The sequence below is a fragment of the Neophocaena asiaeorientalis genome, unplaced genomic scaffold, assembly GCF_003031525.2.
Source record: "Neophocaena asiaeorientalis asiaeorientalis breed wild unplaced genomic scaffold, Neophocaena_asiaeorientalis_V1.1 scaffold30, whole genome shotgun sequence".
Taxonomy (NCBI): Eukaryota; Metazoa; Chordata; class Mammalia; order Artiodactyla; family Phocoenidae; genus Neophocaena; species Neophocaena asiaeorientalis.
In genome coordinates, this window is record NW_020174923.1 from 15894176 (window position 1) to 15917413 (window position 23238).

At 41.0% G+C, this 23238-nt stretch overlaps 1 protein-coding gene across 2 annotated transcripts in view; it reads left to right on the top strand.

Moving 5' to 3' along the window:
- The first annotated feature begins 12298 nt into the window (after positions 1–12298).
- The window catches only part of KANSL1 (KAT8 regulatory NSL complex subunit 1), a 165173-nt gene continuing 154233 nt past the window's right edge, over positions 12299–23238 (top strand). Inside the window, exons 1-2 of one of the 2 annotated variants that reach the window (XM_024760517.1) lie at positions 12299–12404; positions 14011–14149. The gene's annotated coding sequence lies outside the window, so the exon portion shown is untranslated. Of the gene's footprint in view, positions 12405–13056; positions 13198–14010; positions 14150–23238 lie in introns of those variants that run through there. The other variant, XM_024760516.1, reaches the window with a different exon arrangement.

Genomic DNA, 23238 nt, shown 5'->3' on the forward strand with positions numbered 1-23238 from the left:
AGCTCCTCGGCCCGCCGCGGAGGAGGCGGCGGAGACCCCGCCCCTATTACATTTATTCTTATCAAAGACAGACATTCCTATAGTTTGAATAGTGAAAAAGGTTTTCTCACTTGTAAAAAAGAGCAGTCTCTTCCCCAGAGGGAATCACTTTCATCTCCTCTACCTGATTCTCTTAGTATTTATCTGTATTCTCCAAATGCAATGTTTGATTTTTCAATTTTAGGAGTTATCTACCGACTGCCACTGAGGAGAATGAAGATTTATATTTCCTATATCGCTTCTCCCTACATAAATAATCTTCCTAGTCTGCCTTCAGTATAATTATAACTGTGGCTAGAGCAATATTCAAGGTTTACAATTTCATCACTTTTTAAACCCTGTTCACAACTGAGCCAATATAACACTGTGATTTCCTTCCCTGTACAATTTTTTTTGTTTTCCCTAGATTATTTGCCTTGTTTCTCATTGTTAACTTTTAAATACTTATAATTAATTCAACTCCAAACTCTTTACCATTTGTCCAAATCTCCTCTCAGCATGTTCAACTGTATCAGTTATGCTATCGATTTCATCATCTTGAAGTGTCTTCTGTAGCTTTCAGAACTGCTTCTATCTGGACTGGTTGCCTTCTGTTAGTTGCATCCTTAGCTTTCTCTTTACCATCATCCTAGAGATTCCCTTTGCTCTTCCTTTATGATGGTTCTCCTTTTTCCTGTATCCAATGTCTTCCTCTTCTTCATTTATGCCCTCACTTTGGTGGGGCTTCCCAAGAAATGGTTGAAGTGAAGTGTCGCAGGCTGAGGTCCCCAGGAAGGAGACTCTGAAACAAAAATTAATGTACAAAGTTTTTATTAGGGAATGTTCTTAGGATCAACATCTACGGAAGAGAAGGAAAGGAAGCAGGTCGAGCAGAGGGAGACGTTGAGCTATGATGAAGTCTCAGTGAGGGCCTCAGCTGACTGGGCCGTTCTGAGGCTAGATATTTTAAGAGTATTAACTCAAGGTTAAACCTGAGACCCTTGGGTTCACAATGTCAAAAGGTAGGCAAAACAGGGCTTCCCTGGTGGCGCAGTGGTTGAGAGTCCGCCTGCCGATGTAGGCGATACGGGTTTGTGCCCCGGTCTGGGAGGATCCCGCATGCCGCGGAGCGGCTGGGCCCTAGAGCCGTGGCCGCTGAGCCTGCGCGTCCGGAGCCTGTGCTCCGCAGCGGGAGGGGCCACAGCAGTGAGAGGCCCGCGTACCGCAAAAAAAAAAAAAAAGGTAGGCAAAACAAGAGAAGTTACTGAAAGCACCACACTTGTTTAATGCAAATTGACATCCTTTTTCCTTCAGCAAGTTAAGCAGGGAGCAAAAAAATAGAGAAGGGCATGGATGAAAGGGACACATAATCTTATCTGAAGATCCAGTCCCTCTCTATCTCAGCCACTGCAGATTCCTAGCCAGTACAGTAAGTCCCCTACATACGAATGAGTGCCATTCCAAGTCCAATTTGTTCATTAAGTCCAACGAAGTTAGCCTAGGTACCCAAGTAACACAATCGGCTGAACTGTACTGTAATAGGTTTATAATACTTTTCACACAAATAAAACAAACAAAAAATAAAGAAAACATTTTTAATCTTACAGTACAGTACCTTGAAAAGTATAGTAGCCCAGAACTGTATGTCTGTGGCCTCTGCTAGCAAAATTTTCTTCCTCCAATCTGCACAAGAAGGTTGGAGCCACCTAACAATCTGGTATGGAGGTTGCAGTTTTCTGTAGAAAACTCAACTTGACGCCTTCCCATGGGAGCCTGATGATTTGCTCAATGCTGGAAAACTCTCAGAAGGCCAGGCATTTGTACTAAAACATTCACTAGGGGAGCTGTGGAGTTTCAGTAGCCATGAGTCTTAGCATAGATCCTATGAGTAATTCCATAGGCTTTCTTAGGAACACAAACACCTTGTTTACTCAATTTCCAGGTAAAAACGTATTTTCCACCTTTTAGAAACTTTTCTCAAAAGTATATTCAAAAATAAGTTTTACATAATTATGCTTATGACATTTTTAACGAGCATGTTTACAATTTGACAAAATGAGGTGGAAAAAACTCAAAACAAGTTCACTTTTAGGGGAAGGAATAAATATTACAAATGTTTATAAACATTGTAGTGGGTGGACCTTTAGAGTGGTCCTGAGTTGGGGCAAGGAGACAGGACTTCATACCCCCGTGTCGACCAGTCATCGGATGCAGGCTGGCTCAGAAAGGGAAAGTGTCCTTGGATGAAGCAAGTCTTATTCATCCCTGTAAGGGGGTTTTGTATATTTTATTTAACCCCAAAATCCAAAATATCTTATGAACGTGTAATGAGCATAAACATGAATAAAATATTTTACTTTATTTTCATATTAAGTCTTTGAAATGTGGTATGGGTTTCTTGTTTGTTTTTTGGCCATGCCACGTGGTATGTGGGACCTTTTTTCCCTGACCAGGGATCAAACCTGCGCCCCCTGCACTGGAAGTGCAGAGTCTTAACCACTGGACCGCCAGGAAAGTCCTGAAATGTCGTATGTATTTTATACTTATGCCACATTTCAATTTGGGCTAGCCACACTAGCCACATGTGCTCAATAGCTACATGTGGCTAGTGGCAACGATAGTGGCCCTAGATAGGTGTGTTATTATATGCACGAGGATCTACGTACAAAATGTTCATTACAGATTCTTTTAAATTACTTAAAAGTATAAACACCCCAAATGTCTATCACCAATAAAATTATAAATAAATGATGGTATAATTCAAACAATGGAATGATATAAACTAGAATTAGACACAAAAATATAGATGAATTTTACAAACAAAAATGTAAGAAACAAAACAATACGTATCACTACTTGGCAACCACCATAGTAATAATTGTTTGGGGCCAGAATGATCACTGAATGCTAAAACTAATAGGCAGGAGTTCAATGAGAAACAGGATATGTACATAGTCTCAAAGTCCCTCCCCACAAGGCACATTATTTTTGCCTCACAATTAACAACGTTTTTTTTGGCTGCACCGCACAGCTTGTGGGTTGTTAGTTCCCTAACCAGAGATTGAACCTGGGCCGTCGGCAGTGAGAGCAAGGAGTCCTAACCACTGGACTGCCAGGGAATTCCCTACAATTAATAACTTTAGAGTGGGGAACCTCGGCAGATGCCACCTTAACCACGTGATCAAAATTAACATCAGCGACGGGACAACTAGATACCATGTGCTTCCTGATAGGATGCATGGAGAAGTATACAGCATCACTTCTGGATATGATATTCCTGCCAAAAATGCATAACCTGAATCTAATTATGAGGAAATACCAGACAAATTCAAACTGAGGGACATTGTACATAGTAAGTAACCTATAATCTTGAAAAGTGTCAAGGTTATGAAAGACAAAGATAGACTAAAGAACTCTTCCAGATTAAAGGAGACTAAATTGACAAGAAAATGCAATGTGTGATGCTGGATTGGATCCTGGACCAAAAGTTATTTTTTTTAATGTTCTTTTCCTATAAAGCACGTTAGTGAGACAACTGGCAAAATTCAAATAAGGTCAACAGATTAAATAGTAGTGTCAATATTAATTTCTTGATTTTGGTAACTATGATAGAAGATAATAGCCTTATTTTTAAGAAAAACAAGTATTTATGGATAAAGGGACATTATATCTGCAATTTATTCTCCAACAGTTCTGGAAAAAACAAATCTGTGTGTGTGTGGAGAGAGAGAGAGAAACAAAATTATAACAAACTTTGTAAAATGTTAGCATTTGAGGAATCTCAAAGAAGAATGGATGGGAATTCTTTGTATTATTTTTGCAACTTTTCTGTAAGTCTTTATTTCAAGATACAATGTTCAAATAATACATATATCATGTATAATTCTATTTATATAACAATTTTAAAAGACAAAACTAAACTATGTTTAGGGATACATGCACAGTTGGTGGAAGGATAAAGAAAAGCAAGAAAAGTATTTACTACAAAAGTCATGAGAGTTGTAACCCTAGGAGAGGGGAGTGTACTGTGATCCAGAAGAGTCAAAGGGCCTTTCATGATGCTAATAATGGTGTTGGTTATACAGGTGTTTGCTTTATCACTATCTGTTAAACTGTACATATAATTCTTTTCTGCACATGTATTATATTTCAAATAAATGTTTAAAAGAGAAGAGAATAACCCTGAGGAGACAAAAAATTATAATATTTTTTTTAAAATTATTATTATTTTTGGCTGCACCTCGCGCCTTGCAGGATCTTAGTTCCCTGATCAGGGATTGAACCCTCGCACTCGGCAGTAAAAGCGCGGAGTCCCAACCACTAGATCGCCGGGGAATTCCCCTAAAAATGTTCCTGTTTCAAAAAGCTTTGAGGGCTTCCCTGGTGGCGCAGTGGTTAAGAGTCCACCTGCCGATGCAGGGGACACGGTGTTCGTGCCCCGGTCCGGGAAGATCCCACATGCCATGGAGCGGCTGGGCCCGTGAGCCATGGCCGCTGAGCCTGTGTGTCCGGAGCCTGTGCTCCGCAACGGGAGAGGCCACAACACTGAGAGGCCGGCGTACCGCAAAAAAAAAAAAGTTCTCCATGCCCCCAAGTGTGAAGCATACACCTCTCAGCATAATATTCAAGGCTCTCTGCAGGTTGATCCTACCCCTCATCTTCTCTAGATCAGTGGTTCTCAGAACGTGGCCCTCAGACTGGCCACTCTGGTCAGTAGAACTCACTCCTACCCACTAACTCAGACTCTCCAGGGATGGAGCCCAGGATGCTCTTTTAACAAGGGTGGTTTCAATGCACACTGAAGTTTGAGACCACTATTCCAGATTAATTAATTTTCTTTCTTGAACGCCATGCTTCAGCCATACTGAACTATCAGTTTCTGGAAAGTGGTTGCTGTCTCTCACCTTCTGGGCTTTGCACATGCTGTTCCCTGTGTTCCCTGCTTGCCCACCTCACGCCCATGCTTCCCTCTATCTCAGCGTTTATTCCACTGTAAGGCTTTTGCCTGTTTTTGTCTGTCTTCCCCACTTCCATGTAAACTTTGAAGGCAGGGACACCATCTTAATCATCATTGCATCTTTAGCACCTTGGCAGGTGCTCAATAACTATTTTCTTAATGACTATAGAGATTTAGATGTACAGAAACCTAATTGCTAACAGCAGTCAGCAACCAGCTACTGGGGTTCGTGAGGGAGAGCCCAGTGTCGTGTGCTATTACTTAGGAATAAATAGAGTCAACATATACCTACTTGCATTTTACTCCAGTCCTACTGAATATCACTGTCCAGTGATCTCTTAACTAAGCTGATGACAGTGGGAAGGAAAGGAAGTGGTAAACATGTGATATTGTGAAGGAAAATCAACACAAGTGAATGGATGTGAGAGCAGTGCATACAACTCAGGATCTCATCTCTTCTCATATTTTAAACCAGAAGGCCAGGGTCCTAAGGACTGAACAGTAACAACAATAGCATCAGGCCACTTATACTGAGCATCTACTCTGTGCAAGGCTTTACCTGTGTTAATACTGACAACAACCCTAGGAGGTAGGTATTATTTTGAGAAAACTGAGAAATCAAGTCATTAAATATTTGCCTAAGATCCTACATGGTGAAACCACTGTTATTGGTACTTCCTGTTCATGAGTCACATGGCCCCAAATTACATCCCCACCCCTGATCTTCACAGATCAATTGTGCACAATGAGGCCCATAGGTGCAGGTGAACGGATCACCCAGACTTAAGGAACATGGCTTTTGGATAATGGTTTGGTGTATCATCTTTGACTAGAACACATGAGTTGTTATTATAAGATCTCAATGCAGTTGTTGGAGAAATAAAACTGAGGGACAGAATTTGCTTGTCCCCCTAATATGTGCACCCATGGTCACAGGAACCTCCATTACCCTAACTCTCATCACAGTGTATCGTAATTACTTGGTGAAAATGAAATTTGGTTTTCCTCTTCACTGCTGCCCCTCCAGTACAGCACCTGGTAGGTGGAAAGCACCCCAATCTATCACCAACCAAGCCCATCTGGGACTAGCACAAGCTCCTTAACCTCGCCTGGTCTGTGTAATCACCAAGATTTTCTCTAGTTTCTCTGTAAAGTGTCACACAGGGTTCTATGTATGGACAAACAAGGATGAAAAGTACAAGTTTACTTTAGATACTGTATTTACAGTCCTTACTTTGGAATGTCACATCAGACGCCTTTGTGTCTGACTGAGAAAAAAATAGCTTATAATTGATCTTACCCCTTTAAAATTTAAAAAAAATGTATATATTTCAATTTACTTATTTTATTTATATTTATTTTTGGCTGTGTTGGGCCTTCGTTGCTGCGCGCAGGCTTTCTCTAGTTGCGGCGAGTGGGGGCTACTCTTCATTGCGGTGCGTGGGCTTCTCATTGCGGTGGCTTCTCTTGTTGCGGAGCATGGGCTCTAGGCACTCACCCCATTTCAAATGTTAAAGAAATATTTTAGCCAACAGTTATTTATTTAGGCTTCTGTGCCTGGAAGTGCATTGTGTAAAATAAAATATAGAAGACGTTTAAAATGTTTAATTTATTTTTTGATAAGTGATACTTTGACATGGTTCAAAAGTTTGAAGAGAGAAATATTCCCCTCTCACTTCATCTTCCAGCTGCTTGGTTCCCCTCCCTGAAAGCAACCAGTATTATTTAATTGTGACCTCTCCCAGAAACATGTTTTAAGTGTATGCAAGTACATATGTAAGACAGTTTTTTTCTCTCCTTCCTTACACAAATGGAAGCATGTCAAAAACATTGTTTGACCCCTTTTTTTGTTTTTTCACTTAATGTATTTTGGAGATCACTCTCTAGCAGTACATGTAGTAAAGGAAAGACTTCCTCTTTCTTTTTTAAGACTGGATACTCTTCTATTGTCTATTTGATAATAGCAACACAGCTATAATGATAATAATATTAAATATAAAATAGCTAAACTTTAAGAGTTTTACTTATTAGCATACTTAATCCTCTCAACAATACTATTAGATAGGTATGATTGTTCTTCCCACTTTGCAGAGGTGAGTGTTTAAATAACTTGCCCAATGTCAAAAAATTCGTAAGTGACGAACAGGACAAGCTATCTAATTTGAGGGACTCAGTGCAAAGTGAAAATGTGGGTCCCTTATTCAAAAAGCAGGGGGAAAGTACCATTAAAGGCACTAAAACATAAAGCTTTTTCCATTCTTTCATGGTCTCTAACTTGTCTCACCATGGTGCTTTTTATTTGCTATTCAATGTCATCTAAGTAAAGAAAAATTTTAAATTTAAATCGTTATTATGAAATTTACCATCCTTCTTCATATTGTGCAATGCCAGTTTTAAAGAGCATTTAATTCCTAAGTTGAATCACTGAAATTGGACAATTTGTATTTTGTAACTTGTACTCACACAAGTCTATTTTATTCTTACCAGAACAATGGGAACTCTGGATAAATGAACTCAAATGTTTTGATTTCACTTCTTGATATGTGCACATTCTACCAACACTTTACTTTCAGCTTCCTGATAAGCAAGGAAGGACTGAAAGGAAAAGGAACTCTGGGTTGCCTTGTCGCCTCTTCCTTCTATGTCATCATTTTCAGCATAAGTGATTGGCTAACACGGAGAAGTAACGCAAGTAAGAAATGATACGATCTTATCTTGGTCTTCCATGTTTCTTAGAAAACTGTCTTCTTTCTGGTTTTAGAGCAAGTTCTAGCTCAAAAGGAAACCATGGCCTCTCAATGCTTATTCAGTCATACATGTAACACACTTACCTTGTACAAATTGGACGAATTTCCCAGGTATCACGAGTCCACCAGAATTCTGTGCTCATGGAACGTCACAGATGCTATTTACGAATGAGGTGACAAGGAATGGTGACACTCAATTTGTTCATAGCTCCTCTGCTTCAAGAGGCAACAGCAAATCATGAGGCCCTTCTGAGTGTGGGACCCTGTGTGACTGCACAGCTCACATGCCCATGAAGACAGCCCTGGTGACAGAGCAGGATGCAAATCATAATTTATTTAACCACTCCTGTAATGAAGTGCATTTAAATTTTATTCTCTATACAGTGTTTCAAAAACAAACCAATAGCCGTGTATACACAGATTATCGAAAGATTTGTAAGTAGAGAAACATTTATTATACTTTTTTCATTTTATTTAATGTGCTCTGATATAATCTTTTTTTTTTGTGGTACGCGGGCCTCTCACTGTTGTGGCCTCTCCCGTTGTGGAGCACAGGCTCCGGACGCGCAGGCTCAGCGGCCATGGCTCACGGGCCTAGCCGCTCCGCGGCATGTGGGATCTTCCCAGACCGGGGCACGAACCTGTGTCCCCTGCATAGGCAGGCGGACTCTCAACCACTGCGCCACCAGGGAAGCCTGATATAATCTTAATTGTATTCTCTGGTTGAGATTCAAGCCTCCTTTCTTGTGAGTAGCTCTATGATAATAATAAACAGCCCCATGTTCCCAGACTTTTCGTAGAATATATAAGATAAATTCTAGAGCATAAAACAGTGCCTGCCACATAGTTGGTGCTAAATAAATATTTGGGGAATGAATGAATAAATCCCTAGGGATGGAATTGCTGAATTAAAGGTTATTTGCATTTATGCATTTTCATTTGCATTTTCATGGCTATTACCTAATTGCCCTCCATAGATGTTGGAACAACTTATATTTTCACCAGTGATGCAAAAAATGGCTATTCCCCTCTCCATTGCCAACACAATGTGTTAGCAAGCGTTATCTTCATGACCTGTTAGTATCTCAGTGGGGTTTTTTTTGTTTTTGGGTTTTCTTGGTCACGCCTCACATGATCTTATTTTCCTGACCAGGAATCGAACCCTCACCCTCGGCAGTGAAATCACGGAGTCCTAACCACTGGACCGCCAGGGAATTCCCTCAGTGGAGTTTTAAATGCACATCTTTTAGTAAAGTTTAGCATCTTCATTTGTTTAAGAACCATTCTTATTTTCCTTTTATGTGAAATTCCTGTCGTATCTTTTGTCCATTATTTTCTACAGAGATTTAAAAAAATATTTTCTTTGTGAAATATAGCATACATACAGAAAAAATATATACGTTTTGGGGTACATTTTAATAAATAGTTATAGAGCAAATACTTGCGTACCCGTCACTTGATCAAAAGTAGAACACTGCCAGCCCCTAAGAACAACCCCTACTCCCAATCAAACAAAACTCCTTCTGCCCCCGATGGGCTCGCCTGACTTTTATTGTGTTCATTTCCTTCTTTTTCCTTATTTTACCTCCTAACTACGCATCCCTAAAGAATATAGTTTACTTTTGCCTGCTTTTAAACTCTATATAAATGGAATAATACTAGATATATTGTTTTGTATCTTGCTTTCTTTTGTGTTCAATATTACCTTTGCAAAAAGTTATTCATGTTGTTGAATATAACCATCATTTATTAATTTTCACTGTACAAACACATCACAATTTAACCATTTATGCTTGGTAGACATTTGGGATGTTTCCTTTCTGGGTCACTGAGGAACAACACTGCTATGAATATTCTTGTACAGTCATCCTGACACTTGACATTCTGCATTCCCTAATAATATATATGTAGTAGTGGGACTGCTCTGATAGAGTATGTATATCTTAACTTTTACTGGATTATATCAAAGTCGTTTCCAAAGTGGCTGTACCAGTTTACACTCCCACCAGCAGTGTCCAAGGATTGCTGGGCTTTATTTATTGATTTGTAGCAGGTCTTTATATACAGCATTATGGAAATTAGCCCTTTGTAATATGAGTAGCCAGACATTTTTTCCCAAGTTTACAATCCCTTTAAAGAGACACTGATGTTATTCCCGGCCTAGAGGAATGAAAATGTACCTGGAAAAAAATGGAGTATTCTAATTTTGAAGCATTTAAATGAAAAGCAAGAGTTCTGAGCTAACCCTCATAGCACTCAGTTTGCTACTATATATGTCATTAGTATGAACAGTCGTACCAGAAATTTTCATGGAATGCGCTGGAAAGCAGCATGCCAAATGTAATAATAAAGATAGTTAAAAACTGAGTGTTTAGCCTGTGTCAGGCACTATTTTAAATCCATTATATGTACTAACTAATTTAATCCTCCCAAAACCCCCAGGAGGTAGTTACTATTTTTTGCCCAATTTTACAGATTTATGAAATAAGATACTGAATTGCAGACGTTCTCTAGGGCTGATTTGAGCAATATTAATAAACTCAGAGAAAAGATTCTTTCTTAACTGATAAAGATGTTTTCTTTTTATAATTTGTTTTCTCTCTTGGTAGTGAATGATACCCCATCCTGGGCTCCTCTTCCCCATCTTTTCGGATCTGCAATACACCTCAGAGCTTTCTCTTTTTTCTTTGAAGACAGATAAGGTGTACATATATCTTTCCTCCAACCCTCATTCATCACCCCTGTTCTTAGTGTCACAGAGCCGTCAGACATCTGCAGGCAGGACTGGGAACCAGAGGGTGCTTGGAGCAAGTAGGGAAGGGTAAGAGAGAGACAGAGATGGGGGTGGGGGAAGCAGGGTCACATCCCTATGTGGGTAGGGGAAGAATGATTTCTTTCGAATAAGATTTCTTAACCTGGGGTCCATAGATTAGGAAATCCACGAACTTGGATCAGGAAAAGGTAATATGCCTGTATTTTTGCAAAAGTCTAACAGAAAATTAAAAACAGGATATTAGTATTTCCTTCAATTATGAATGGAGATAACAAACCAAGTAGTATTAGCAGTACCTGTGATCTTGTCACCAATAGAAATCACAGGTATTTTCCTATTATATGACAGTTGTGGATATCTTGAAATATTATTTTTACTCATTTACCACCTCAAAATTATGGTGGTCATTAGGCCCGGCACTAGATCTTATTATTTAATAGATTTAATACAAAGCACATATATTGCTATGTTACACTTTAAAAACTATCTTGAAAATTGTATTTTAATGTCATTGGTTGCCTTTGAATTTCTGTGTATATTTGTCATGCATTTAAAAACCTTCTGAGAAGGGTGCATGTATGAAAAAGTTAAGAACTCTGCTTTTTGAGTATTCTCTTGGCTTTCATTCTTTTTGTTTTTTAATTAAAAAGCTTTTTAAAAATTGAAGTATAGTTGATTTACAATGTTGTGTTAGTTTCAGGTGTACAGCAAGTTTTCATTCTTATTGAATGAGCCTTAGAGGGTCCCTGAAGTGAGTCGTAAGACCTGTGAGGTTCTCATAGTTTTATTATTTTATTTTTCCAGAGACCCTTCCTCCCTTAACTTTCATACCTTTTCACTATTCTGTTCTTCTTGTCTCACTGACCCTCTTTCTGTTTCTTTTCACGCTCCTGACCTTACTGTGGGTGTCTTTTTCCATTTCTATGGGGGAGTTTATCTTTTAGCATGTCACTGATCACCATATTTAGGTGGAGAATTCCAAATCTCCCGTAGTCCGCCCTCTCCCAAGGTTCCTAACTCCACTTGCCTCTGGGACACCTCTACTTGGTTTACTACCGATATCTGGAACTGAACATATTAAAAACTAAAATTCCTCTCTAAATCTGCATGTTGTCCCACTTTGCCTGGACGACCATCTTATCTGTCCCCCTGGTTTTGCAACCTTAGAATTATTTTAAAATTTAAGCTAATTAAATTCAAAAAATGGGAATCTTTGTGAATGGTACTAAAATCAAAAGATACAAAAGGATATACAGTGAAATGTAAGTCTTCCTCCCACCTGGTCGCCTCAGCTCCCCTCCTGTTTTCAGCTCTTAGAGTAATTTTTGATTCTTTCTTATTTTGGCTATATCTCAAGTCCTTCCTTGCCTGTGAGATGTGTGCCCTTCCCTCTCCAGGCCCTAGTGACCTTATATCTGGTTGACTTTATATATAAGTATTTGTATGTGTATATTTTATATACCTATATAAAATCTCCCTCTGTGGCCTTCCGGCCTCGAGTTTTCATCACATCGCTTCCTGGATGAAGAACCTACAAGGGTGAGGGGCCGGGGTTGGGGGTGATGGGTAAGAGGATCTCAAGGGGACTTAGGTAGGGGGTTCGGAGTGGCAGACTGGTGGGAAGCTCTGCCAGGATTCCTATTTCTGTTCCTTCCACCTGAGGCCCCTTTCCAGTCCTCTCATCCAAATGTCTCTCATTTCCAAGCGCCGAGACAGAGACAGAGAGATACCCAGAGACAGAGACGCCGAGGCACCAGCATCCCTCTCCGCTTCTGTCCCGCCCCACCGCTCTGACGGACATCCTCCACCAGCCAATGGCGCTCCCGATGTTCCCCGGAAGGGCCAATGAGAGACATAGGAGGGCGGAAGATTCCCCGCCCCCACTTCTAGGCTTGGTTGAGCCGTGCAGGTAGGTCCGGGGCCGGGGGAGACGCCGTTGGCACTGGTGCCCGAGGGGTGGGGGCACGAGTCGGTAGGGGTGATGGTGGAGAAGGGTAGGAGGCCCCGACCGCGGGAACCCGGGGGGGCGGCCCGGCCAGGAGGCGGGGGGCCGACGGGCCCGGGGAGCGGGCGCCGCCGAGGGCCCTGGAAAGCGGCTGGGCTGGGGGAGCGGGGACGCGTGTGTGGGGCACAGGGACCCCCGCCCCGCGCCCACCCGCAGGCCTGGGCCCCAGGTTGTGGGCAGAGGGGCTGGGGCCCTGTTGCTCTGGGGGCGGGCTGGGCCGGGCCCGGGGCCGGGGGCGCCGAGCAGAGCCCGGGGCGCCAGGCCGAGCCGAGGTGGGACGGACCGAGCGGAGAGGAAGGGAAGCTGCATCCCTCGGGCCGCCTCCTCCTGAAGCGAGCCGGGGCAACGGCCGCAGGCGCCCCTGCCATGAGCCCACTCTCCCTTTCGCCCCCTCCCTAACAATGGGTTTGGGGCAGAAGGAGTCGACCCACTGTGGGAAAGGGTGTAGGTTTGGGACTGGGGTCCAGGGTGGGGGGAGGGGTGGGAACTCGGGCTCTCCCCTTTCTCATCGCCCCTTGGCTTTTGCGGTGGGGATCATGGAGGGGCTCTTAAGCCCTCCCGAGACTTGGGTCAAGAGTCAAACTCCCCCCTACCTTACCCCCCCTCCAAAAAAAATCCGACGAGCGGTAAGGAAAGTGATGCCAAGTCTTCGAAGCCGAAGTGACAAACGCATAGGAAGAACAAATCCACTCCAGAGGTTTTTATTTTTAATTTTTCTTAAAAATGAGGGTACTGTATATTCTTCGAATTTTTTGAAATTTATTTTACAGAGGTGGGTGCTGTTATTTTTGTCCCTACTCGGGCAAGCCTCCATTTTAAGAGAAGCAGTAACTGGTTAAGCTGGAATTTTCATTCAGGCCTAGGACGTGGGCAAGGATCCTACAAGAGGTCGTTTAATCCATCCTCCTACCTTCAGACAAACTTGCCTCCCTCCCATCCTCAAAATTAAGTTGTTTGGTTTGCTTTTAAAGATCTCTAGGAAAGAAAAGTCTTTTATTTGTTTGTAGCACTTTAGTCAAGAATGGATTTTACTTTTCATGTAGAATGGGCTCTGCAACTTAAACTCAAGAAAATTTAGGACAATCGGAATGATCAGAGAGGTTTTAATTTATTAAATAAAACTAAACGTGGCAAGGGGCTTTTTTAGGTGATCAGTTAACAAATCATTTTTTAATAGTGTTTATGAAGTACCCTGGATAATCATTTTTCTATCTGGGAAAAATGGTTTTGGCTTTCTAATTATTTGATAAGCAATTTTATATTACCTAAAATATGTGTTATACGTTTAATCCAATTTTATGGAAAAATATATTTCTACATACATATGGAGATACCTATACCACACACATTTGTCCTTTTCCAAAGGGGATGGTATTTTCTACATCTTTATAAGATGGTGAGGCAAACAGTACTTCAAATCTCTGTCCAGATAGCTTAAACTATTTGTTTATTCATTTTAATTTGCTTATTCTTGATTATTTTTAGTCTAAATGAAATTCCTCTCTTTCAGATACCTTCTTGAAACAAAAGATTTTCTTACCTGCTCGTACTTGGTGACTGGGGGATTACTAAGACTACCTTCCTGCTCATTTCTGAGTATTGTCTGAACTATTCCTGACACTATGAATGCTATTTGGATGCTTCTTAAGGTAAGATGTATTTTGTTTTTTTTTAATTAAAGGCCTCATATTATTTCTTTTTCTTTACCATTGAGGATTTTCTAGTTCTTGAATTTGCAGTTCTTCAACCCTCTTACCCGACATTCCTTTCCCCTCAAAAAAACTGTTGTGTTTGCTTCCTAGGACTGATTAGTTACTCCTTACTTTGTGTTGCTACTGTTCTTAATTATTGGTGTTAAAATATTAATGAAGTTCTCAAATTAATTTCCATGAAAATGATGTGTTTATTTTTTAACTTTAAATTATGACAACCCACATAGTTGTAAAATTCTGTTCCAATCTCAGTAGGATGGATTGGCAATTCAGACAGCCACGTCCACTTTCAAACAGGTACTTTAGTGTCATAGGTGCTGGGGTGTGTCCCACTCTTGCAAATCTGTAGCTGATTCATGTGTTACAAAAGATGTGTCACTAGCCATTTATTTACTCTGAAACTTCATTTAGTATGTTAGAACATTCTAAGACCTGTTAGTTTATGTGTATATCTCTGTTGGAGAGTTCTCCTGCTATTCCCTGGTCGTTTGCATGCGAATTGACACCATTTTTCTCAACAGGTAGCACTCTGTGCCATGTTTCATCTCACAAGATGCACCTCTTTGGGGGCAATGTGGGCAGATGATCTTTACATGAAAAAGCTCTCAGTGATGTGGTGGTTCTCCAGTCTCTTGGCTACTTCAAGTTCTTGTACACATATGTCTCCATTAGGACTAAGCAGAGGACAAAGCTTCAGATACACGTAGGGAGGAAAATGGGAGGAAGGATGGGGAAGGATAAGGAGTGATGGAAGCCCCCCACCAGCTTCCTGGGGTGGCACAGGTTGCTTCCTTCAGAGCTAAATACTAGTGTAGTTAAGATTGTTGTCTGGTAATCTGTCCTGTGGAATTCCAAATTAATGCAGTGAATAAATCAGATATTAATGCAGTCTGTGTAAACTAAATATTTGGATTGTGGGAAATCTTTAGGTAAATGTAGACTGAGTTCTCATCTTCATTTATGTTCCAGCTGCTATTGTTGGATGAGGAGTGCTTATATTAGTATAAAGGAAGCCAGAGAAACACAGTTTTTCTAGCCAGTCTCCCTGTAGAGTTGGAGGGAAACCCAGCCAGAAGTCCTGAACCTGTAGGAACTGGAGGGCCTTGTACAAGAATATTTCTCTTTGGTATTGAGTGTTTAGTGCCACGACCTGGCGGCATTTGTTGTCTTTAGGAAGCAGGCAAGGGGATATCCACAGGTTCTAGTTCCGTAGAAACCCAAGGAACTGGGGATCAATATATTAGATTTTCATTTTACAGTTTTAACTAATGGATTAGATACATAGAGGGCTGCTTTTTAAGATCTATATATCTATATAGATATAGATATCTATATATCTATATATGACATTTTACCTCTAAATCTCTGAACCTGGGCAAGTTCTACACTAACCCTTGAAGTTGCACCAAAGCCCTCTGGAATGACAGGAATACAGAGTGAAGTCAGTACTCCACACTGTGTGTTACCACCTGTTAACTACTTAAGAATTTAGTTATGTGACTGCCTTAATTTCACCCTTTGATCAATGGAAGACCTCTTCTGAGTCTAAACAAATTTTTTATTTGCTAACATTTTCCTCCTCCTTTTATGACTTAAAAAAAACCTTAAAAACTGTAGTGTTTGATCTGGGCAGGGGAAAAAGGCACTTTTTGGGGGGGGATGGGAAAAGGATAGCATTGAATTTGCAGGATGGAAAATAAGAGCGGGAACCTTTTTCTCTTTTTCATTTGTGAATACCTTTAAAATGTTTCTGAGATGTGTTTTCAGATTGCAACTGCTTATTTTTAAATAAAAAAAGTTAGGCTAATTAAAATGTATACTTTGGAGCCAAAATATTTATTTTCTATAGTTCTTACACTTTGTTTCTGATTATCTTATTTCAGAATGAACTCTAGTTCTATAAGGCATTACTTAAATGTTAGACCTCAGTATGTGCTTATTTCTTTTCCCAGGCTTATAGAAAATAGTGCCAATACTCACCCTTTTCAAGAATCAAAGTACAAAAAGAAACATAAATAACAAAGGAAAAATAACTCCAAACAAAAACTCCTCAATTTAAGGCACTCTTTATAAAAAAAAGAAAAAAAGAAAAAATTATTTATTTCGGTTGCGCCGGGTCCTAGTTGTGGCCCTTGGACTCTTAGTTGCGGCATGCATGCAGGATCTAGTTCCCTGACCAGGGATCGAACCTGGGCCCCCTGTGTTGGGAGTGAGGAGTCTTATCCACTGGACCAGCAGGGAAGTCCCTAAGGCACTCTTGTTAATTAGTTCCCATGGAGTTATTTATCCTTTTCTCTATATCAGGGGTCTGCAGCTTTTTTGTTGCTAGCCATGACTAAGCATTATCAGTGATGTTTGGTGTTTTTATGTACAGTTGTCGGGGTTAGGGTATGTGTGAGATGGGAGGAGAACAGGGAGGAGGAGGAGGAGAATTGGGCGAGTTGGAGAAAAGATCAAAGTGAAGATAGATGGAGAGAAGAGATACAAGGTCTTTGGTGTGTGATATGGTGCCACCATCAGTTGTCTCAGGTAGCTCTCAGGGACTGCTGGTTGCCTGTGTGCTAGTGCCTTGTGTGCTAGACTGAACTATGATGAAAGCAAGTAAAAAGTATTCTTGACAAACAAAAGGACGTAATTAAAATATGATTCAATAGGATATGGAAAGATCTCCAAGATAAATGGTTAGGCGATAAAAGCAAGATGCAAAGTGTGTATGATATGTTACCCTTTGTGTTTTTCGAAAAAAAAGAAGGGAGAAAAGAAAATTTGGCTTGTTGTGTATGCATAAAAAAACACTTCAGAAGAATAAACAAGAAAATGGTGACATCGGTTACCTGTTAAGTCTAGAAACTGGGCAGGTAGAGGACAGAGTGGGAAGGAGACTTATCGCTGTATTGTATTTTTTTCACACTTTCCGATGTTTGTATCAAAATCAAAAAATACAAAAAATTTTTTAAAAACTTTCAGTCCTTACATCTTTTCTTCTGTGTCTGGAAGTCAGAGAAATGTCAGGGGGCCACAAATGAGAGGGCAGATAGCTCTTGAACAGTGGTTGAAGGGATGCATATACAAAGGGTACTGTAATCTAGGGCACATTTTCTCCTGGGATCTTGAAGAATTTCAAATTTATAGGTTTATATTTCTAGTATTGAATTGCAAGGTCAGGCATTAAAAACTTTCACTTGGTCCTAAAGTGTTAGTAAAAAAAAGATTTTCATTGTTTATTCCCTCCAGTTGGCAATTAGATACACTATCACATTCTTGGTTATGTGATGTGGGGCAATTTTAAGAAATTTTAAAATCTCTCGGAGGTTCAGGGTCCTCCTTTGTACTGGAAATGAAATTAACATTTACTTCAGAGGATCTTTGTGTATATTATATCTGCAATTTGGCTTAGTGAATTACTACTGTTATTAAAATAATGACTAAACATAATTATATGTTTAGTAATTATTACAGCTAGTGGTCATAGTGGGGGGCTCTGCCTGATGTTGCGCAAGTGTGTCATCCTTTTAGAGACTTGGTGTCCTCATCTGTGAAAAGTGTATAATTGTAGTACCTAGATCCTAGGGTAGATTTTGTAAGGACTAAATGAGTTTGTTGATGCGAAATGCTTAGAATAACACTTGGTATGTGCTCGATAAACACAAGCTGCTAATTTTCTTCATGACATCTGTTTGCTAGGGCTGCCATAACAAAGTTCCACAAACTAAGTGGCTTAAACAACAGCAATGTATCGTCTCTCAGTTCTGGATACTAGAAGTCTGAGGGCAGGGGCATGCTCCATCTGAAGGTGCTGGGGCAGGATCTCTTCCAGGTCTCTCCTCTAGCATCTGGTAGGTCCTTGGCTTGTGGCAGCATAACTCCAGTCTGTACACAGAGTTCTCTCTGTGTATGTGTCTTTTTTGTTCAAAAATTCTCCTTTTTAAAAGGACAGCAGTCATACAGGATTAGGTCCCATCCTAATGAGCTCATTTTAACTTGATTACCTCTGTAAAGACTCTTTCTCCAACTAAGGTCACATTCTGAGGCACTAGGGGTTATATCTTCTTCGTGGGGGACAAAATTCAACCCATGACAACATCCATTAGCCTCGTCAGCCCTGTAGACTGATGTTACTCATCATGGGTAGCAGACCGTCAACACCTACACATAGGAAATGAAAATTTTGGTGCAAATTGGTCACATGATTTAAAGAAGTAGATTATTTCTTTAGGTGTCTCATACATTTGTCTTTTTAATTTTTTTAATTAATTAATTTTTATTGAAGTATAGTTGATTTACAATGTTGTGTTAGTTTCTGGTGTACAGCAAAGTGATATATAACTGAATCACTTTTCTTTTTTTTTTTTTGCGGTAAGCGGGCCTCTCACTGTTGTGGCCTCTCCCATTGTGGAGCACAGGCTCCGGACGCGCAGGCCCAGTGGCCACGGCTCATGGGCCCAGCCGCTCCGCGGCACGCGGGATCCTCCCAGACCGGGGCACGAACCCGCGTCCCCTGCATCAGCAGGTGGACTACCAACCACTGTACCACCAGGGAAGCCCCTGAATCACTTTTTCAGATGCTTTTGCATTATTGTTTATTACAAGATATTGACTATAGTTCCCTGTGCTATACAGTAGGACCTTGTTTATCTCATTTGTCTTTAATATATAGATTTTGTTATTGAAGCTTTAGATTTATATAAAATTGAAACTTTAGAAGGTGGTAATATTCTTTTTCTTTTAGCTATCAGTAAAATTCTGATTTGAAAAATTAAGGTCAAGATTACAGTCTGTTCTCCATGTCTCATCCTTTGTGGAAATTGATGAAACCTTGGGATTTCCTTACTGTGTAAGAATTAAGCCCAGGTGTCTCTCTCGAGGGGTTTGGGAGCTAAGGATACTCAGTAATGTGGAATTAACACCTTCTCTGTGTGAATAAAGAGATGTTTTATGTTCAATTAGATGCCATACTTGAAGAAGCCGGCATGGTTATACTCCAGCATTTAGCTTCTTTGGGGGGTTAACAGTATGGGTCATTCAAGAAATAGGACCTTGAGGAAGTTCCTTCTCTGGCCTGACTGATTTGGCCCGCCCTCTGCCTCCATTCCCCTCCTATTTGCCTTTAGGGTAAAGTTCAACCTTTTTGATGGATCTTATAGACTCCTGATAATCTGGCTGCTGCTGACCTTTTTGTTTTGTTTTAAAATCTTACCTTTCTCAACTGGCCTGTATGTACCTTTGTTTGATGGTTTCCTCTCCTGAAACTAGTGTTACAACTTCAAAAGTTTACTTAGGTGAAAATTTTTCTAAAAGGTATTACATGCTTTTCTGCTTCTTTAAGAAAGCACTCTGGGGAATTCCCTGGTGGTCCAGTGGTTAGGATTCCTTGCTGTCACTGCAGAGGGCCTGGGTTCGATCCCTGGTTGGGGAACTAAGATCCCACAAGCCACGCGGCCAAATTAAAAAAAAAAAAAAGTGCTCTGAACAAAATTTCATTTTTTAGTAATAATTCAAAATTACGGAAGATCTACACTATGCCCACCACTTATTGTACTGTGCTGAAGTGTAATGTGCCTTTGGAGGCCGTAAAATAAACTGTATTCATGGACTAGCGTGCGCGTATTACATACTCTCGGGCTAGTCTTCATTTTCTTTAGTCTGTGATTATCTGCTTTCCTGATCTCCTACCTTAGTATCTGGCTGTTACTGGCCTTGTTCCAGCCTCCAGAAACTCTCCCCTCTATTTTAATGCCTTCTTTCTGTGGTAGGTTAGGATATCAGCAAATTAAGCTTATATAAATTATTTGCCAAGGAAGAGTAAATAGATCTTTAACGATGGCTGGAGGGACTTTTCTATGGATAAGATAACGTGAAGATGACAGCTTTTTGACAGTCTGATGCAAAATGGTGTGGTTTTGCCTGTGTGCATGTTATGGAGAGGAAGGGTCCATTGCTTTCATCCGATTTTTACAGTGGTCTGGGACTGCTTTAGATAAATATGTGTTATGAAATTGCTTTGTTAGTTGTCATCAGAGGCTAGTTCCCAAATTCCTTCTCCTGTCTCCCTATCCTGAAGTGAAGGAGTTCATGATATTGGATAACTGTTTGGACTGTGGGCCGAGAGGCCATTTGACTAGGCCAGAGAGAGTGCTGACCAGGCTGAGGCAGAGCTGGGGAGAGAAGTCAAGCCATGAGCGGGAGAGCAGCTCTGGGCATTGTTGTCTGGTTTGCTCCAGAGGACAGTGGGAGTAGCCATAGTAAGTTCTGGAAGCTCAGAGAGTATATTCACGTACTTGACTTGAAGAAATGGAAAAATATTATCTTTTAAAAAAATTATCTTTCTATTCTGGACAGTCTAGTGATTTTAGTTTTTGCTAGATTTTTTTCTTGCTTAGAAATCATCTTGTGAAATGTTTGCAACCTAGATCATAATTTAATGAGACAGCTAGATAACAGTGAAAACAGGAGTAAAAGAATCAAATAAAGAATATAAATTAATGTTACAATTCTAAAAGCATCTTAAAAAAAATTATTTATTTATTTGGTTGCACCGGGTCTTAGCTGCTGCAGGCGGGCTCCTTAGGTGCGGCAGGCGGGCTTCTTAGTTGCGGCTTGTGGGTTCCTTAGTTGCGGCTTGCCAGCTCCTTGTTTGTGGCACACGGGCTCCTTAGTTGTGGCATGCACGTGGGATCTAGTTCCCTGACCAGGGATCGAACCTGGGCCCCCCCCTGCATCGGGAGCGCAGAGTCTTATCTACTGTGCCACCAGGGAAGTTCCTTTAAAAGCATCTGACTGTGGGGGCTTCTTCAGAAGTGGAACATCTGCCTTGCTTACAAAGAAAACCTCTTTCCCCCAGTGACTTTGCCTCTTCGGTCATAGGGCACAGAGCCTGTCAGGGAAGGGACTCTTCTTGGGCCCAACACTGTCCCTGTATTTGTTTCTTCTTATACTAGGCCACTTCTCTGGTCTCTTGAGCTGTTTTCTTCCTCCATGTAGGGACCTCTGGCTGTCATTTGTACCTTTTCCCAACCCATTTTCACCCTCCCGTTCCCTGTTGGCTCTTGTCCCTCAGCTTATAAACACACTCAAGTCTCTCACTTTACGAACGCAAAACCTTGAACTGCGACCACCGGTCCCTTTGCCAATGAAGTATTTGTGTAGCTTCTTCCTATGTGTTCCACTGTACCTGCCCTTACAGAGTCATCCCTTTCTGCACTTATCTTCTGAGGCCTCCTTGTGGTCTTTGACACCGTGGACCATTCTCCCCGGCTGTGGTGGTAGTGGTCCCTCCTGGCTTTCTGTCGTCATTTCTGAAAGGCACTGTAGAGTTGTGATATAGAACATGGACTCTGCAGTGAGTCTCCTAGATTCAGATTTCAGCTCTGCACTTACTGTGTGCCTCTCTGTGCCTCAGTTACCTCACCTGAAAAATGAGAAAAATAATATTAAAAATAATGGCACTTAACATTACAGGACTGTCATGAGGAGGAAATGAATTAATACATGAAAAGCATATAGATGAGTGCCTGGCACACAGTACAGTACAGATGATCTGAGTGCTGGCTCTTTCCGGCATCGCTGTCATCTCTGGCTGTTCTTTCTCAGTTTTCTTTGCAGACATTTTTTCTCTTTCAGTCAGTGTTTGCCTTGCCTTGGCCTTCTCTCCTCCCAGCCTATGTAGTTCCTGAGTAACATCTTACATAAGTTTGTGTCTCACTCTGTATGAGTCCCACATCCATATACTGATGATCTGCAAATGTGTTTTTCCCAGCGCTAAATGGTCTCCTCATATGACCATATGTTTCCTCCCCGTGGCTTACCTGGCCTTCGAGGTGAAGTTCAAACACTTGCCAAGCGCACAGGCCCTTGGCCCAGATCACTTCCTCTGCTCCTTCCTGAGCTGTCCGCGCTCAGCAGCGTTAAGCTGCTGTTTGTAGTTCCTTCTGTACACCTTGTTGCTCCTTTGCCCCTGGGCCTTCACACAAGCAGTTGCCACTGTTTAAAGTGACCTCCTGCCCTGTTTTAGAAACATACTTGTCCTAGTTCTTTAATAACAGTGAGGTGTAGTAACAGCAGTAACTAACGTGGAGAGCTTCCTACATACCCAGGCTTTGCCTTTGTGTGTGCATCCCTAGCACTTCTGTTGTACAGTGATTGCAGGTTTGCTTCTCCACGCAGCTAGTCTCCAAGTTCTTTGAGAGTAGGGGCTGTGTCCTGTCTTTCATCATCACTGCTTGCAAAGTGATGACATGTAGTAAATGTGTGTTGAATGAATGAATGGTCTGAGCACTGCACTGCCCAACCTGTGAAGTGCATCTTTAAGAGGGTATCAGTGGGAAAGCTGAGTTAGTTACATCCATTCGCCAATCCTGGCCCTTACCCTTTGGAACTATAGGACCCAATCTGTTTAGTGTGAGCAGCTTTGTAGCTTTGGAATAAGGGTTACAAAGAGGGTTTTGTTTTTAAATCGTTCCTTGAATGATGAAGGGTGCATAGGTGTTTTTGTTGTCTTATTTTTGCTTTTAAAAAAGAGAACCAGTGTGCTGACAACCAGGGTCATCTGGCAACTAGAATGTTTTTACATTGTTGGAATAAAGTATAGGAACTTCCCTGGTGGTCCAGTGGTTAGGACTTGGGCACTTTCATTGCTGTGGCCCTGGGTTCAATCCCTGGTCAGGGAACTAAGATACTGAAAGTACCCACGTGGTGCGGCCATAAAAAAAATAACAGTAGTAAAAATATAGAGAAATGAATTTTATGCTTGTAATGTTCCATCCAGGTAGTAATTTGGCAGTGAACTGATTATAATTTAAACATTTTTTGTGACACTAATCATTAAACATTAGTGATCAGGTGTCCCCTTTCTCCATTCCCATCACAGCTCTGTTAAATATGGGTTTAGATACATAATGTTTTATCTTTTATCACCGTGTATAAATTGCGTTCGTAGCAACAGCCCAGGAAATGGCAAGCTTTTAAGTGCTACGTGGTACTTTAATCTAGGTCTTGACCATGGTAGTAATTTTTTGGCCAGCAGGGGG